Raw genomic sequence first — 11718 nt, forward strand, 5'->3', positions numbered from 1 at the left:
TCATTTGAATTAATCAGATTTTTAAATTTAGTTCATTATTTAATAAACTAATAATTAAGAAAAACTAGTTAATTAAATGATGATTGTGGTATACGAGGAGTCTTTCTCCTTAATTTCCTTTGGTTTTGCAAATTTTTCAAATGATGTGGTTGTCCATATCAAATGCCTTCTAAGGTGATATAGAAATGTGTTATAAAAACACCAAAGTGTTGCACATCAAAAGCCTTATTAGCAACTGATAACCCTGGTATGTATTTGGCTTCAAGCCTACAAAGAGATCCAACTGGATGGAACCATTCACAATTGATTTGTGAACATATCAATGCGTGTGGTGTAACCGTGCAAGGCAGTAAATATATATTGACATATATTTGTAGAAGTTGATCCCTTCAGCTTCAACCGAGAGGCGCGAGCAGCAATGCCTCTCAGCAATGGACTGTGAAGACTAAAGAAAGTGATGATATTCTAGTGTGCACGGTTGAAACATGCTAAATGTATGGACTAACAAACAACCAAGTAAAACATGACATCTAATATTGATATTTAATTAAATTTTTATTAATATTTGCGGTGCCGTTCGGTTTTGTTGGGTTTTCAAAAGCCAAAACCGAAATCAAACTATTTTCCTATATATGTGGTTCGGTTTCAAACTGAAACCGTTTCAAAAGCACAAAACTGAACCGTTCGGTGAGGTCCAATTTGGTTTGTGTTTCGGTTTTGGTTTTCAAGTCCAAGTGCCCACCCCTACTTTTTCTTGTGTTAGAATTTTGGATTTTCATGGATATGGGGTTTGTGCTTTGAAGCTACAATTTGTTTCACGGGTCATATGCACAGGCGAAATTTCCAATAGTGGAAGCAGTTTGGGCTAGACTCCATTTTCTACATTTTTGGACCTATCCCGTCCCGATAATTTTGTCCCCCTGCCCCACCTCGCCTCATTTTATCTTTAGAATTTTTGAACTTGCCCGGTACATGCCCTAAGAGCAGTTCTATCGGGAGGTGGTTAGGCCGGCACTCAGCCAAAAAACAAGACTGACACTCAGCCAATCCACTCTAGCCCGTTCCATGGCCTGGCACCCAGCTCAAGCTGGTCTCAAGGCCAGCCCAAAATTGACAGACCTTGAGACCGGTCCATCTGACGTCAGCGTGGCGTCGGAGGGCATATGATGTCCGCCTTTTTTTTTTTTGTTGCGCCAGAGAGGGCGTTGTTGTTGAGGTGAGGAGCGGAGCTGGTCGAGGTGGGAGAGGGTGTCGGGAGGGAAGGAGCCACGAAGGGAGAAGGACGGGAGGACGAAGCGACGGCATCGGAGGTGTGGAGATGCAGGAGGATGAAGCGACGGCGTTGAAGGACAGGAGGTGTAGAGGAGCTTGTTGTTGAGGTTGGCTTGGGATTTAAAGGACAGGAGGGCAACAGCGTCAGAGGAGGTTTGCAGGCGGCGGTGGGGATGGATTATCTGTGCTGGGTGGATGGCGTGTAGGAATGGAAGGGAAGGGAAGTGTGGAAGATGGGAAAATAAAAATATTTTAATAATAATAATATATATATTTTTTTATAAAGTCAGAAAATAAAAATAAAAATAATATTTTTTATTATTTTATAATAAAAAAAAAAATATTTTAATAAATTGACTAGATTATTTTTTTTAGGGGTGGAGATGCTTTAGCCTATTACTATTCATTAGAGTATATTACTGTTCACTTGACTGGATAAATGCGCTAGGTGCTGGCGCAAAGTATTTAGGGGTGGAACTGCTCTAAAGTGCATGAACATGCCCCAACTCACGAGTCCAGGACCTATTGGCCAACCCTACTCATTGAGTCTCTTATGTATGGAAAAAATGGACATCTTATATAATATTTAATTATTTATTCTTGATTAAGACATGCATTATGGTTTTGGCATTCCCTAAAGTATTACTTTAAATTTTCACCTTTTGAGCAAAACTCCGTTTCTGTCTAAAGCAACCGATATTGGTAACGATATATGTAGTGATATTTCTATAAATTTTCATATCGATTGTTTTACAAATATCGATATTTTAAACACTGATGTGTACGCATTTTTTTTATCAAATTAAATGAAAGGTTTGCGAACTAGCAAAACATTTTTTTTTTTTTTTTTTTTTGTAAGTGGTGTTTCTGTTTGGGTTTTTTCTATCACAAATACTTCCTTGTGTTTTGTGGATCCATAATTTTCATTCTTTATGTTTCAGTTTATGAGTCACCCTCAAACCGCCATCGTATAAGCAAAAACCATTAGCGAAACACATGCATCTTGAATAGCTTGTCTATAAGTCTATACCCTCCCCCAGAAAATAATTAGCATTTTTAATCAAGATTTAAGAGTACGTGTAAGATGTTTACAAACACCAAGAAATTTCCACGTTCTTCGAGTTTATGGAATTAATATTTCCAGGCCAATATCTATTGTTACACTCAAATTATTATCATCTTTTAAACCCTATAACAGTGTACAGTCCAAAAATAAATTATAATTCGGGAGTTTTAACGAAAAGCTCATGGTACTGTTCATTTTAACGAAAAACCACATTTTTACACTAAAAAGTCAATCCTGGTACTATTCACTTTACCCTTTATTTTGTCCTTATCATTAAAACTCAAAGTTTTCAAGCTCTTTTCATTAATTTTCCTTTATAATTTTCTCTATTTTCAAATAAGATGTTTGGAAGGGGCTTAAAAGAAAAACTAGTTCGAACTTTTTCTTTTACTTTTATTACAAGATCTACATTAATCTACCTAAGGAGAGATCAAAGGTTTGAACTCGAAATTGAGTGAGTTGAAGAAAAAAATCCTAACCATCAGTATAATTCACCACTTACAAAAACGGTTGGATCGAAATTTGGTTCTTATATGTATCAAACATAAATTTGTTTCAGTATCCTTGAATGATGTACACTGATTGGATAACAATGTTTCTCACAATGCGGTTAAATTTCCATATGAACTCTAAAACTTGCATCTAGTTGGAGGATCTTACGTCTTCTTACCTTCGGAATTGTGCTGCAAAGTTGCAGAGTCCTACTGAATGAAGCTTTAGCCAAGAGAACATTTGGAAAAATAACCAAAATGTGGACCCTATATAGAATTATAGGCATCCTTTTAAGTTTACAATAATTATGATTAAAAGTAGATTTGAAGTACTAATGTACCCTTAAAATAAGGTTTTTTTTTCAATAAAACAAAAAAAACAAAAGTGAAATGAGACTCGGATGTCTTTTACTGCCATCATTTTACTTTCTACCCTTTCAGTCCATGCTGCATGTCATGAACAACCGTCCAAAACCAGAAGAAGGGACGAACTCGACTGGGTTCGACGAAAATAGGACAGAAGTCAACTTGTAAAAAAATAAAGCAATAGAGGCAGACAAAAGCGAAGCCAAAAATTATTTTATGGATGGGCTAGCTAAAAAAATTACCCTAAAATAAAAAAAAAAAAGATAATTTTTGCTACAGACGTATTATATGCAAAACTCAAGTTTAACTTTTGCATTTGTATACTTTAAAATTTGTTTGGCATGAACTGAATAAGCTTCGCAATTGCAAACTGCAAAAGTTACAATAAAAGCTCGAATTCAGAGGTATCAAAGCTCGAATTCTAATCCTAGCTCGTTATTCAATTTATCATTTGAGTTGATCTCAAATACAACAAGACTATAGGCTGTAGTGGATTAGGTAACACGTATCATATTAATGATGAACCGTTCATTTATTTGGTACATATGGATGACTAAACAATGCTCGATTCAAACAAGTTTTTTTTATAAAAATGATCTCTGAATAAAGTAAAAATTTGAAAAGTTCCAATTAATTATGAAATTTCTAAAGTAAATATACGTTATTTGTAAGTAGAGAAATGAGTTCATCCCCAACTGAAGAATACAAGTTTATTCTTTTTAACCTAATCTCGGCCAATCAGTCACAAACAATAGTATATCATATAGTAATAATAGAGAGAGATAAATAAGATGCTTTGTTTGTGTCTGCAGGTGTGACATTTTTTTGGTGAAGATTTGCCTGGGCAGTGGTTTTTCCGGACAAAATTAAGCAAGAGTTTCGTAATATACGCATGTTTTCCAATAATGGCATTCATGTGGTTTACTACAAACTCAAGAGGCTTATTCATGGTGGCCAGCAGTATATAAACCGCTTCTTTGACTGACATGAGATAGGATTAAGTCCCATATAAACCACAAATTCTATGATTGACCTTCTGGTATTGGGATTAGCTGCCCAATCAAACTGAGAATGTAGTAATTGATGTATATGATGATGCTGAGTATGTCAAACCACATTGCATTGTTCCTTGGACATACCTCATTATCCTTTTAACAAAATTAAAATGCATATATGGGGATTGGTCATATATTGACGTGCTACATTTATAGTATATGACAGATCAAGCCTAGTAAAGGTTAAATATTGTAAGGCACCAACTAAGCTCCTGTATTCATTGGGATCAGATAACAATGTACCCTTAGCTGCTAACAACTGAGTGTGTGGCTTACATGGAGTTGTAGTTTGTTTGCAAGAATCCATCCTAGCTTTGTCAATCAAGTCTTTTGCATGCTTAGACTGATTAATGAAGATATCACCATTCTCTTTATATTGTATTTGCAATCCTAGAAAATATGACAACTTTCCTATGTCTCTTAACTCAAACACTTCACTGAGTTTTTGAATAACTGTTTACATCTTAATAGAATTAGATCCTGTTAATATAATATCATATACATATAACAGTAGAGCTATTACATCTTCTCCATCATGTTTAACAAATAAAGTGGTATTAGAATGTGACATTTGAAACCCTTTTGCAGGCAAATACCCTGTGAACTTTGCATTCCAAGCTCTTGGTGCCTACTTCAAACCATACAGTGACTTTACTAATTTGCAAACATAGTTTAGAAGTGTAGAATCTACAAACCCTTGAGGATGCTTCATGTATACCTCCTTTTCCAATTCACCATGCAAGAAAGCATTTTTTATGTCTAGCTGTCTAAATTCCCACTTATGATGACCTGTAAGTGAAATTATAAACATGATTGTTGTATGCCTTACAACTGGACTAAATGTCTCAAAATAGTCCAAGCCAAGTTCTTGAGTATTACCCGTAAGCAACTAATCGAGCATTATACCTTGAAGTTGGACCATCATGACTTCCTTAAACTTATACACCCATTTGCTTCCAATAATGGCTCTGTGAGTTGGTGGAGGAACCAAAATTCATGTCTTGGCTTTTTAGTGCATCAAACTCTTCTTGCATTACACTTTGCCAATTGGTATTTATTGCTGAACTTCTAAAAGATGCTGGTTTAGCTATCTCACTGATATGTGCACAAAAAGAAAACCCATTACAGTTAGACTCTTAATCATCAAGTTTTAAAGTCTCCAATTTTGGCAATGTTGCTAAAAGATGGCATAATTTCTCCTTGATAAAGTACTAGTTTGTAATCTGGTTTGTATTCTCTGTGCTGACATGTCATTATGTCTTTGTGATTGTAATATAGAGGTATCAAAGGGAAAATGACATCCAGTTGTGCAGGATCTAGGACAGCTAACACTGAAGTTGTATGTAGAGGAAAGTGATGTAAGTGAGTTGTTTCAGATGCTAGAGTACGAATGGATTCAATTGATGCAGATACCTTAGGTGTATCAGTAGACTCTGTTGCTGTAAATAACTCAATATCAAAACCATTTGAAGAACATGAAGAAGTGTAGTCAATGTTGTCATGATTCCTATTCACAAACTGAGACCCTGCATCTCTATGCATATTTTGTACTGGAATGGTCTCTATTACTGGAGAACCAGATGAACTAGACACTTGAGTATTGTCAGATACCTAAACCCTTGTAAAATCCACATTTTTGTATAGAAACATTGTTTCATCATATATTACATGTCTGGAAATGATAAACTTTCTAGATTGTCTATGGAAACAAATCACTCCCTTATATCCCACTGCACATCCAACAAAAAAGCACATAGATGTTTTTAGCTACAATTTATTCTCATTATAGGGCCTAATGTATGGATACACAGCTGTACCAAATTCCTTTAAACCTTGCAATGATGGATTACAACCAAATAAAACCTGATATGGTGACTTCATATTCAAAACTTTACAAGGCATTCTGTTTATAAGAAACACAGAATGGGCACATACATGAAACCACAACTGCTGAGGTAATTGTGCAGCAGTGAGCAATGTTATTGATGTCTCCACTGTATGTATGTGTTTCCTCTCAGCAAGTTCATTTTGTTGAGGGGTATATGGACAAAAAATCATTTGTACAATTCCATTGTGTTTTAAAAAACTCATCAAACCTATGACTTGTATACTTCTTACTACCATCTGTTTGTAAACACTTAATATTGTAACCAAACTGATTAACAACAAGACTAGAATTTCTGAAAGACATAAAAAACTTCTAATTTATTAATCAAAGGGAAAATCCATACATATCTTTTGAATTCATCAACAAAGCTCACTTAATACTTGTAACCCTCTATGGATTTTGTAGGTGAAGGAACCCAAAGATCTGAGTGTACTTTCTGAAAAGGAAAAATACATAACTTTTTCCTATCTACAAATTGTAACCTAGACATCTTGCCAGCAATACAAAATGAACACAAGTGTTGTTTGTCATCAAAAGAACTAATTATATCAGAGTGTTTTAGCATTACAGATAAAACTTCATTGCTAGGATGACAACACCTTTGATTCTATATTGTATATTTCACCTTTTGAACAAGCAATTCCACTGAATTATGTACTGAAGAAACTGAACTCTTTGAAAGCATCTTCATTGGAATCCGAAACAACTCACCACCACTGCTCCTTCCTTGGTAGATTACAACTTTGGTTACCTTATCTTGCACATAGAAATTAATGTCATCACATATAAACCAGCAATAGTTATCTTACATAACTGTTTTATTGATAAAAGACTAACATCAATTGTAGGAACATGTAATACACTCCTCAAAATTAAGGAATGTGGCATTGTTTGTAACTGTGCAGAACCAATGTGCTTAATTGATAAACCTTCTCCATTGCTAACTGTTATTTTGTCCCATCAGCTGTCAGGTGATGAGATGCTCCTGTGTCTACAATCCATGAGTCATTAGGAAAAAATGACTAAGTAATTTAGAATGATTGAGGTGCTTGAGCTTGCATAGCACTCAAAGAATGAACAGATGCAGTATTTTGATATGCAAAATTGTCCATGTGGCAACAATCTATAACACTATGTTCTTTCTTTCCCCAAATTTAACACTCCATAGTTGTCTAATAGAACTAGAAGCAGTTGATATTTTCCAACAATTTGGTGCAGTGTGTCCTCTCTTGGAACAAAATTGAGACTCAGGAACAATGTGTCCTAATTTTAGTATTTCCAGACCATGATTACCAATTCCCACCAGATTGCTTATTACTAAAGGATTGACCTCTGCCATTAGATGACCTGTAATTCCCGTTGCCATTTGTCTTAGGTCCATATTATTATTTTGATCCATTGCTTGAATTATCAATGAACTGTCTAGGTGCATTATTTTGTCCAACAAACCCATAATTGTTTGAAAAATCAGGAAATGGTGATGGTTACTGATATGGTGCAGATAACGATGCAAGTTGCTGAAATTGCATTGGTTGCTAAAATGGCACTTGCTGCTGAGTATCACCAAACTGATTATTAACATATAGAATACCTTACTGAGAGGGAGACATTGGTTGAAATGCATTTTGTTGAAGAAATGAACAACTAGTGGCACTTGAAGCACCAGAGAAAGAGTTTTGTGCTGGAAATTGAAAAGCACTATGTTGAGTGTGGAGCCAAAAATAATCAAGAAAATTAGGAGGTGACACGTGGATTTTTTGATGAAAATGACAAAATTACCCTTGAGGCACACTGGGATTCCCACACGCATGCAACAAACAATAACGGCTCAATCAAGGTCAAAAGTGATCAAAATGGTATTCTTTTAAACCCTCTCATCACTCCTCATCAAATCTTCACCCACAAGTTAATTCCCAATTATTCTTTTCAAATTGGGATTAATTGCCAAAATTAATTGATTAATTGCCTAATTGATTGCAAGATATTATGTAGCATACTATCTTGCAATTAGAGCCAAATTACCACCATAAGTGGTCGGTCCCTATTTCCCCAAATAGGGCTGGCCACATCCCTATATATAGCCCCTTATTTCTCCAAAAACCTAAGTCGATTCTTCTCCAAAAACCTATATATAGCCCCTTATTTCATCCTGGGCTCATAAGGCTCTTGGCCTTGATCTTAGGTGTTAATTGTTTTGCAGGTGTATTCTGATCTAAGAAGAAGAAGGCGGAAATTTACATCCACAAATTGGTGTTTTCATTGAGAGTCTTCATTTACATGCTCGAAGAAGACTCTCGCATACAAAAATTCTTTGACTAAACATAAAAGAAAAGTACAATGACAAGAAATTCAAAAACCACGATGAACGGAACTTCCTACATTCAAGGATTTGGACCACGACGATCCACGAGGCTCAACGTAACGACGAGTGGAACGACACAACCCCCACAGGGCACCACCGTGGCAACCACCGCGGCAGCAACCACTTCCTTCTTCAGACTTTCGTTGATCTTTAGTGCACCTTGGAGTTTCAACACTTGGGGTTCAAGACTATCAACGATCTTCTTGAAGTGGATCAGTTGATTATAAATAGCAATCAGTTCTTCATCCTTTACATAACCAACGGAATGAAGCTCAGAGATGACACGCTCAAGATCTTGAATCTGAGGTATGTAACATCCATTGTTCTAAAAATCCCCGTCTAGGCGCTAGGCAGCTGGCCACCGCCTCGATTAATGCCTAGGCATTTGAAAATTAAGAAAAGGCACCTAGACTTGCTGAGGCACCCGCCTAGCCCGTCTAGAATCGCTTAGGCACCCGTCTAGGTTGCAACTCACTTAGACAGAAAATATATAACTTTCAATTTGCATTTTATTTTTTTCAATAAATTGTAAGAGATTTGTTACGTACTTAAATGAACACGCATTATATCTTTGTTCCCCATGTTTTCATTATGCTCCAATACTTCATAATATATATGTCATTCTATTTTGTAGTTTATGATGAAAGTATATATATTTTAAAGTATAAGCAAAGACTTATTCACACGAAATATAATAGATTTGCTTAAATTCGCCTAGTCTATCTAGGCCCCGCCTAGTAGCCTAGACACTAGGCCCTAGCTCGCCTCTCAACTAGCGCTTAGCATCATTTGGAACCTCGGTAACATCCAATTTCCTTCTTTGTACTTTCATACTTAACTTGGATCGTGTCAAGCCTAGTCATCAAATCAACGATCTCTTGGTGAGCGGTCTCAAGCTGCAGATAATAGGGGCAAAGATGTTAGACCCCTTCAAAGAGACGAGCTCAGACTCCAACTTCTTGATCTTCTCGACGGAAGAGTAAGCTTTGGCTATCATAATCTTTGCCACCCCCTTGGTAGCCTTAGTATCCTCTTGGTCAAGGAGCATAGACTTGGCTGCTAGAATCGTTGTCTTCAGCATTATAGCAAGCAGAGTAGTCCTCCTATATTCGGTTGTATGCTTCGCAAAGGAACTTGGGCAGACAACTCCTTTAAAGCCATCAACAAACTTGGAACATGCGTCTATATCTTCAAGCAGATTCGGTTTCAAGAGTGCACAAATCTCAACAGCCTCCACAAAAATGGGCTTGGTAGACTTCTCACAACTGTCCGCGCGAGTAGCCTCTTTTTTCTCAGCAGGCGAATTAGTCTCAGCAGCGAGGGAAGTAGGTTTTGGCGCCACTCCAGTAGCAGGGTCCACTTTATTGCTTTTCATAGTGGCAAGCTTCTCCAAAGGTGAACCGGACTTAGCCCTTAACGGAAGTTTTGGCACAAATTTCAGCACTAGGGGCCCGACAAAACCTTTACACTGAGCAATCCTATCAGTAATCATACTAGTAACCTTTGGAACAGCAGGCATCATTGGCTCGGATCTAGTAGCCTCATCTTTCTCCCCCTTGGAAGAACTCAAGCCAATCATAAGCCTAGGGTTAGCCGGGGAACCCTTGCGAGCAGTGGAAGAAGTTTTTGGCTTTTTCTCAGCTGATATCTTTTGAGTAGGGGGAAGATCTCTTTTTCCCATCATCATTTGCAATGGGCTCCACAACGATGATCGGACGAGCTAGTATGTCCGCCTTAATCCATTTTTTCTCTTTTATCGAGGGTAGCCCACATTTTTTCCAGCAAAGGGGACTAAGCGGCCAACGCCACTCACAGTACTCAGAAGGGATACCTAGCACAACATGCACCTCCATCATATCTGGAGAAATCTTAAGAGTTGAGCCTAATTTTGAAACTACATAAGCAGAGGAGGACAATCAATAAATTAGTGAGTAGCTTAGTGAAAACCCAAATTAGCCGAGGGACTAAGCATTTTACTTATCAGAGATGAAAACCGTCAGAACACGCAACTCGGGGAAAAGAATCAGACTCTCATCCTCCATTTATCTCCTAAGTCTCCTTGGCCCAGTTATGATCTCCCTTGCTCAAGTGATCAAAGAGCCTGTGGCCAGATCGCAGCTGCCTGACTTCTTGAACATAGCCTATATAAAAAAAGTACTAGAATTTGTTGATGGTCAAATCCAAGTCAAAGAATCGGCTTAGATTGTGAAATCCCACCATCACACGAACCGCATTGGGAGAACATTGAGTGGGGGCACACTTCATGGAGCAAAACACTTCTTGGAAGAAACGCGGCATGGGAAAAGAAAATCTCAACATAAAGTAGTAGGGATGAAACTTGATGGCTTTCTAAGCCCCACTGTAAGGTTCACGACTACTACATTGCTTGATGCTATTCACACGCACCCTCGATAAAATGGCGTGCTTATATGCCTTAAGAAAATCTCTAAACGAGTCATCGGAGCTAATTTTGAAGTGAGTAGCCTTGAAGTAGCCCTCCTTACTCAAAAACCCTCATTGGCGGTACACCATCATCACTCTTGTGGCTTGAAGAAGACGTGCTCGAAGAAATTCTACAAAGACGCAAGGAAGATTCGTTAAACGGCTGCCTAAAAAAAAAAAAAAATGAATGGATTGAGGCCCCACAGCCCAAGGACCAAGTCACGTCCAAAACCGTAGGAGCCCAGTAACCACGTTAGGCCTCACAGCTTAGTCCATCCCTCTCGACCCAAGAGGTCCTACTGCCCAAAATAGCAAAGAAGGAGGGCAGACGCCTTGCACCTCCCATGGTCTCACATGCGAACGAGCCAGGCCCAATGGCCTAATGGCCATTCTCTCTCACACGGGCCCCGAGCCCTTAAAAAAAAAAGAAGAAGAAGAAGAAAAGGAGGCTCGCACCTCCTCAGACCAACCACCATGCCGGTATGGGCCCAAGCCCAGCGGCCCAAACTGAGCACCCCAGCACCTCATGCACCTGGCCTAGCTTTATGGCCCACGTCGCTGCACTTGAACCTCGGCCCGTGCCGTACCGCAACCGCATCGAGCCAATAGCAACAAGCTGCCCATGGCAGCCATGCTGTGGCCCTCTACAACCACTTTTTGACACATTCTCGACCCCCGTCAAGCCAAATTTCAAGCCCTGAGACTCCCAAAAATTACAAAAACGAGGAAAAATTAATTTTTTTCTTACCTTAGTGCAGGTTGAAGATGAAGAAAGC

This window comes from the organism of the source record quoted next, unplaced genomic scaffold, assembly GCF_019419815.1.
Source record: "Pyrus x bretschneideri cultivar Hongxiangsu unplaced genomic scaffold, Pyrus_bretschneideri_v1 Contig20, whole genome shotgun sequence".
Lineage (NCBI taxonomy): Eukaryota > Viridiplantae > Streptophyta > Magnoliopsida > Rosales > Rosaceae > Pyrus > Pyrus x bretschneideri.